The following is a 7,500-nucleotide window of genomic DNA, read 5'->3' on the forward strand; positions in this document are numbered from 1 at the left end:
TCTTTCCTCTCTCTTCCATTCTGATTCTCTCTCTCTCTCTCTCTCTCTCTCTCTCTCTCTCTCTCTCTCTCTCTCTCTTCTCTCTCTCTCTCTCTCTCTCTCTCTCTCTCTCTCTCTCTCTCTCTCTCACTCTCTCTCTCTCTCTCTCTCTGGTTGTCTTGACGGCTCACTCTCCTTGGCCCCCTTCCGTATCTCTCCGCCCTGGTGATCACTCACGGGCGTCCCGCTGAGGGTGACGGGCGGCGGGGGCGGTGGGCGTCATGGCGCTGGTCACGGCGGCGTTGGTAACACTGCGGTTTAAAAGAATTTTAGCGGCTGTATAATTGCGTGTAATTACCGTGCTAGTGTTGCCACCCAGCCTCTGTCGCTTGGCCCCTGTCGGTGGGTTGGTGCCCCTCCTTCGCCTGCCAAGCTGCTCCTGCTAGGCAGCCGGTTGCCAGCCACAGGGTTCGAAAATAACCCTGCCATCTCTTCCTCTGCAAATCTGAATAACAACCAACCCCAAAGCCATCACTACAGTCAGCCCGATTCACTCCGTTCCAGCGACTCAGTTTCTCCCTCACGACCCTGCCAGTCACTCAGTCCCTGCCGTCTAGAACCATTCAAGTCTCTGCAACCTTGCCCTGCAACTCAATCAATTAACCCCTTCCCTTACTCCATCCCGCAACAGGGCAAGAAAAAGAAAGAAAGAAAAAAAAAAACTATTCGGAGCAGTAAGGTAAAGTATGTGCGTTGAAAAGTATGTGTTTAAGCTATTGACATAAGACCGCGGTTTGCAAGTGCAATACATACCTTTCCTGGAACTACGCTTGGCGTGTGGAGAGTCAGTGAAGGCTTTCGGACCAGCAATGCGAAGGAAAATGAGAAATTGAAGGACTGGTCTTATTGTTAGTAAGTATATGTATTAATAAGTTGTGTTTCCTCGGAGTGTGTATGTGCGTGTTGTATTGTTTACATAGAATGTAATCGTGTAATATATTTAATTAGTAATGCAATGACAGAGCAATATATTTTTTTCTTTCTTTCTTTCATTCTTTCTTTCTTTCTTTCTTTCTCTCTCTCTTTTTTTTTTTTTTTTTTTTTTTTTTTGAGGGGGGGGTTATTCCATGACTAAAAGGTAAGCATAAAGCAGATTCGTTTCATAGCGGGATAACACATCTTTATGCATTTTGTGTGTTGAAATGTATGTGACATACGTGTGTGCATGCGATCCAGGAAGACAGATTGATAGACTAGATAGATGGATTGATGGATAGATAGATACATTGATAGACAGATAGACAGATAGGTAGGTAGGTATACAGATAGATAGGCAGAATATTAGATAGATAGATAGTGGGCTATAAAAAATAGATAGATAGAGGGCTATAAAAAATAGATAGATAAATGAATAGATATATAGATAGAGAGATAGATAACTGTAAATAATTCAAAGGTCCTTTTATATTTTTATATATATATATATATATTTTAGATCTTGTTTTAGTTTTATTTAATTTCTTTCGAAGTTATTTTATTTGTTAATCTAAGTAGTAATCTCCTCTAGGGTTATAGGAAGATAGCATTGTAGTGACGGATTTATTTATTATCCCTTCAACATTACAATCACAATCACAATAAATACAGAACAGAGAAATACGGGATCACAGGAACACAGAACACGGGAACAGACACGGGATCACAGGAACACAAAACACGGGAACAGACGCGGGATCACAGGAACACAAAACACGGGAACAGACGCGGGATCACAGGAACACAAAACACGGGAACAGACGCGGGATCACAGGAACACAAAAACACGGGAACAGACGCGGGATCACAGGAACACCAAAACACGGGAACAGACGCGGGATCACAGGAACACAAAACACGGGAACAGACGCGGGATCACAGGAACACAAAACACGGGAACAGACGCGGGATCACAGGAACACAGAACACGGGAACAGACACGGGATCACAGGAACACAGAACACGGGAACAGACACGGGATCACAGGAACACAGAACACGGATCCGTCTTCATTTCGTTAGAACTTCTTTTCTCAGCTAATCTCGGCTCTACTGTATTTAAGCGAATAGAAAATAAATGGACGTCTCCTCCTCCGGCCCTCGAGGAAGGTAGAGTCCTGATAAAAAAAATGTAAAGAATTAAACTCAGAAATAATGGTCTTTTAATATCTAGTGTGATATTAGAATTCAAATTAATATTACAAGAAAAAAACAAAACAAAAAGGAGAGGGGGGATGAGACCTTACCCGTTCCGTGTTAGTAACGAACTGAACGTTCACGGAAGCTATTCGTCCGACTAATTCTTGACAAAACCGAACCTGAATCGGTTCGGATTCATGGAGCTTCAGAGTTAGCTAAACAGCTAACTATCCACGTAATTATTTTATCCTCATTTAATAGGCCATTCCTTCACACAACTCCCCCCTTTAAGAATCTATCTCTGATAGATAGAAGACTAGCACGATCTACTCAAAAGATCGGCACCCACATTATCACGACCAGCTACATGTACAAGTCTAAATTTATAGGGTTGCAGACTAAGTGCCCACCTTACAACACGGTTATTTGATCTTCTGAAATTCTTTAAGTAAACAAGAGGTTTATGGTCCACCTCTAATATGAACTCCTTTCCCATAAGATAATAATCAAATTTCTGGACCCCAAACACAATAGCCAAACATTCACGCTCAATAGTAGAATACTTCGTTTCACGATCTAGTAACTTGCGACTAGCATATGCTACGGGATAGGGATGGTTATCAACATACTGGAGCAGGACTGCTCCAATTCCAGAGTTTGATGCATCTGTTCTAAGAACAAATGGAAGATTTACGTCTGGGATCTTGAGAATTGGCTCACTAGCCATAGCAGCTTTAAGCTGTTGAAATTTAGCTGTTAAATCATTAGTCCATTTTAGTGGCTCATGAACCCCTTTTCGAAGCAAGTCTGACAAAGGGCTTGTGAGGGATGAGACTTGTGGAATAAACATCCTGTAAAAGGATATCATTCCAAGAAAAGATCTTAAGAGTTTCTTGGTAACAGGTAGCGGTACTTTCATCATAGCTTCAACTTTATCAAACTGAGGACGCAAGTGTTTTCCATCAACAATAAAACCTAGATAATGGAGGTCTAACAAACGTGCTGTGAGACCATGCTTTCGAAGACAGTCTAATACTGATCTGAGAGAATCTAAGTGTTCTTTCCAAGAAATACCATAGATAAAAATATTATCAAAATAGAAAGTAACATTGGGCAATCCTTCTAGAACAATTCTCATCAACCTAATATATGTTGCACAAGCAGTAACTAAGCCAAATGGTAACCTAGTGAATTCCATTAGACCTCGGTGAGTAGGAAATGCTGTTAGAGGATTTGCTCTCTCTGTTAGGGGTATTTCTAAAGCCTCCACTTCAGGTAATACTAATGGGTGGATGCGCTTTACTTTAGCGGCCCTAGTTTGGACTGCCTGGCTAATTTTCAATTCCCCAGTGATGGATTGATTTAAGTCCTGGACTCCAGGGTAGTTCCCGATGAGCACATTACAAAATTTAATGGGTGCCCTTAAAACATTAGCCCACCCAACAAAGTATACGCACCTAATATAACACCTTACCTGTGGGAAGGAGTTAACTACCTAAATAATCTGCAACTTGAACCATTTTACAGTTTAAGGTAACAGCATCTGGAATCAAATCATCAGAGACAATTATACAAGAACAACCTGTGTCTCTTAAAATTCTTGAAACCCACATTCCATTCACAGTTCCAGAAGATGAATATTTATTGCAATGGGTTTCTTCTAAGCAAAATCCTACCTTCTCGGGATGTTTCTTAAAAGAAAGGGGGTTCTTTGGACACACAGGTTTAATGTGCCCCTGCTCTCCACAGTAATGACAACGTATACTTGACAATTCTGCTTTAACATTCTTAGGGGGATTAGGAGTAAACTTTCTACCCCTATCAAAATTTGATACGCGGGGATAAGCATTGTGGGCTGAAGCCCATGTATCTGCTAGCTCCACAGCTAATTCTAGGGAACTGACATTATGTTCCTTAATGAACATTCTTAAATCTGGAGAGAGAGAGGAGACGAACTGATCAAAAATCATGAAGGATCTAAGAGAAAAGAAGTCTTCTGGTACACTACGACCCTTTATCCAGTCATCAAAAAGGCGGCCTAGATGTAGAGAAAATTGTTGATAAGTTTCACCTGCTCTGATTTTACTAGATCTAAATTCGTTTCTGTAATGATCTGGAGTTTTACTAAATCCTTTCAAGAGAGCCAATTTTAACTGCTCATAATCATCTGTAATTTCTGAAGAAAGAGAGGTGTATATACTTACAGCCTTACCAGTTAAAAGACTAGCCAGTCGAATGGAGTAAGTATCAGAATTAATCCCCAGTAACGAAGCAACCCGTTCAAATCTCACTAGGTAAGAAGATATATCCTCCCCGTCCCTAAACACGGGTAAAGATGGTCTAACTGTTCCTTCCATACCAACAGGAGAAAAAGACCCTTCTGTCTTATTGGCCCGAACTAATTCCAACTCGTATTCCATTTTCTTTTGTTCTCTCTCCGTTTCTAATCTAACTTTTTCTATTTCCTTTTCGGCTTCGATCTTTGCCTTTTCCAAATCTCTTTCCTTAGCTCTTTCTTCCCTGTAATACGACTGCTGACTAACTACATATTTGGCAACATCATCCCCGACGAGTCCTAAAGACTCCGCCTGATGCTTCAGCGTATCAAAAGAATAATCTGCCATAATGGCAACAGGAATTTACTAAATTCCTTTCTGACCAACGGATCTACGAGCACGCTACTAAACACGGTGACCAAAACTTGAGGAGACCTAATCTCGCACCAAGCAGATATCTTGACACGGACATCACAATCCGTAACACAGCCAAGAATCCTTAAACCCAAAACATCTTGGGCAACCATAGATCGTTGTCAGACAACTTCCAATCTAATCGATAAAATAGGATCGAATATACAAATTCGGATCCAACTTTGCTTCCGGGCCCCAAGGACAGCAAACAACAACAGCAGCAACAACAACAAAAAGACAATTACCACCAATAACCCAGAGAGATTACCTTAGATCCTGGCAAGGTCGCCACTTGTAAATAATTCAAAGGTCCTTTTATATTTATATATATATATATATTTTTTTAGATCTTGTTTTAGTTTTATTTAATTTCTTTCGATGTTATTTTATTTGTTAATCTAAGTAGTAATCTCCTCTAGGGTTATAGGAAGATAGCATTGTAGTGACGGATTTATTTATTATCCCTTCAACATTACAATCACAATCACAATAAATACAGAACAGAGAAATACGGGATCACAGGAACACAGAACACGGGAACAGACACGGGATCACAGGAACACAAAACACGGGAACAGACGCGGGATCACAGGAACACAAAACACGGGAACAGACGCGGGATCACAGGAACACAAAACACGGGAACAGACGCGGGATCACAGGAACACAAAACACGGGAACAGACGCGGGATCACAGGAACACAAAACACGGGAACAGACGCGGGATCACAGGAACACAGAACACGGGAACAGACACGGGATTACAGGAACACAGAACACGGATCCGTCTTCATTTCGTTAGAACTTCTTTTCTCAGCTAATCTCGGCTCTACTGTATTTAAGCGAATAGAAAATAAATGGACGTCTCCTCCTCCGGCCCTCGAGGAAGGTAGAGTCCTGATAAAAAAAATGTAAAGAATTAAACTCAGAAATAATGGTCTTTTAATATCTAGTGTGATATTAGAATTCAAATTAATATTACAAGAAAAAAACAAAACAAAAAGGAGAGGGGGGATGAGACCTTACCCGTTCCGTGTTAGTAACGAACTGAACGTTCACGGAAGCTATTCGTCCGACTAATTCTTGACAAAACCGAACCTGAATCGGTTCGGATTCATGGAGCTTCAGAGTTAGCTAAACAGCTAACTATCCACGTAATTATTTTATCCTCATTTAATAGGCCATTCCTTCACAATAACTATATTTATATAGATAGATAGAGAGAGAGAGAGAAATATAAGATAGATAAATAGATAGATAGTTAAATATAGAGATAGAGAGAGATAAATAGATAGAGAAAGGCTATGAGAGAGAGAGAGAGAGAAGAGAGGAGAGAGAGAGAGAGAGAGAGAGAGAGAGAGAGAGGGAGGGAGGGAGGGAGAGGGAGAGCATATGCGTAGCACAGAAGCTTATTAACTCATCGCAGAGGAACCACCTATAAATAACATGCAGTCATCGCAGGAATATCAAACATCCTACTCCACTCTACTTCACCCACGTGCACCTTCAAGCATTCCCTACCGACACGCAACACTCATAGATCACGCATCCACACCCACATCCACATACACGGTATCTATAAAGGCCATAGAGAGAAAAAATCAACCCTTTTTGTATCATTGATAGCGATACAGAAGAAAACGTATTCCTTACCTATTCAGTTCTCGATAAACTCTTGTTGTTGTTGTTGTCAGGTCTCTCCCCGTTCGCTTTTCTCCCTCTCCCTTCCCCTACTTCCCTTACCTTCAAACCACATATATACACACATGCACTCATACAAAGTCCACATATACGCATTTACAAACAAACACATCTATACATACGTATTTTCAAATATACATATTCACAAGCGTACACATATAAACATACACAACCACGAACACACACAAATACACACCTTCGCACAGACACGGATATACACATACACGCGCATACAAATAGACACATACAAATCCACAAATACATACACAAACACAAAAAACATACACACACAGTCAAGTGCGCAAACTCACACACGGGCACAGACAGACGCACACAAATACACACACACACACACATACAAACACAGACGCACATTCGTTCATTAAAGCTGAGAGGACTTAGCGTTAGCTGCTGCTGCCCGTGTGCGGAATACGCCTACAGTTACGGCGCTGGAGTTAATGTGTTGTTTACATTGCGTCTTCCAGCTGTTTCTAGGCTGTGTGGGAATCCAGATTTGCATGTTTTAAGGGCCTCGGTCTATTCTCATCTCTCTCTCTTTCTTTCTTTTATTCGTGTTTGAGTATTTTTGTCTGTTTTTTTTTTCTTTTTTCTTTCTTTCTTTTTTCTTGTATCTATGTATTCCTTTTCTTTTTTATCCTTCTAATTTTGTTAATCATTTTGTTCTTTTTTTATCTCCTTTTCTCTCTCTTAATTCTGCCATTATTATTGTTGTTGTTGCTGCCGCTTTTGTTCTTGTGATTTTTTTATTTTTGTTGTTATTGTTGTTGTTGTCGTTATTTTCGTTGTTGCTACTGTTGTTATTGTTGTTATTATTGTTTACGTTGTTTATCACTAATATTACCCTCCACATCAGCATTATCACTATTCCTCCCTCTTCCTTTATCTTTATTTATGTCTGAGGGAATTTCGTCGAATATCGGCCGACTTACCCCACA

Source organism: Penaeus monodon, chromosome 9 (assembly GCF_015228065.2).
Source record: "Penaeus monodon isolate SGIC_2016 chromosome 9, NSTDA_Pmon_1, whole genome shotgun sequence".
NCBI classification, from domain to species: domain Eukaryota; kingdom Metazoa; phylum Arthropoda; class Malacostraca; order Decapoda; family Penaeidae; genus Penaeus; species Penaeus monodon.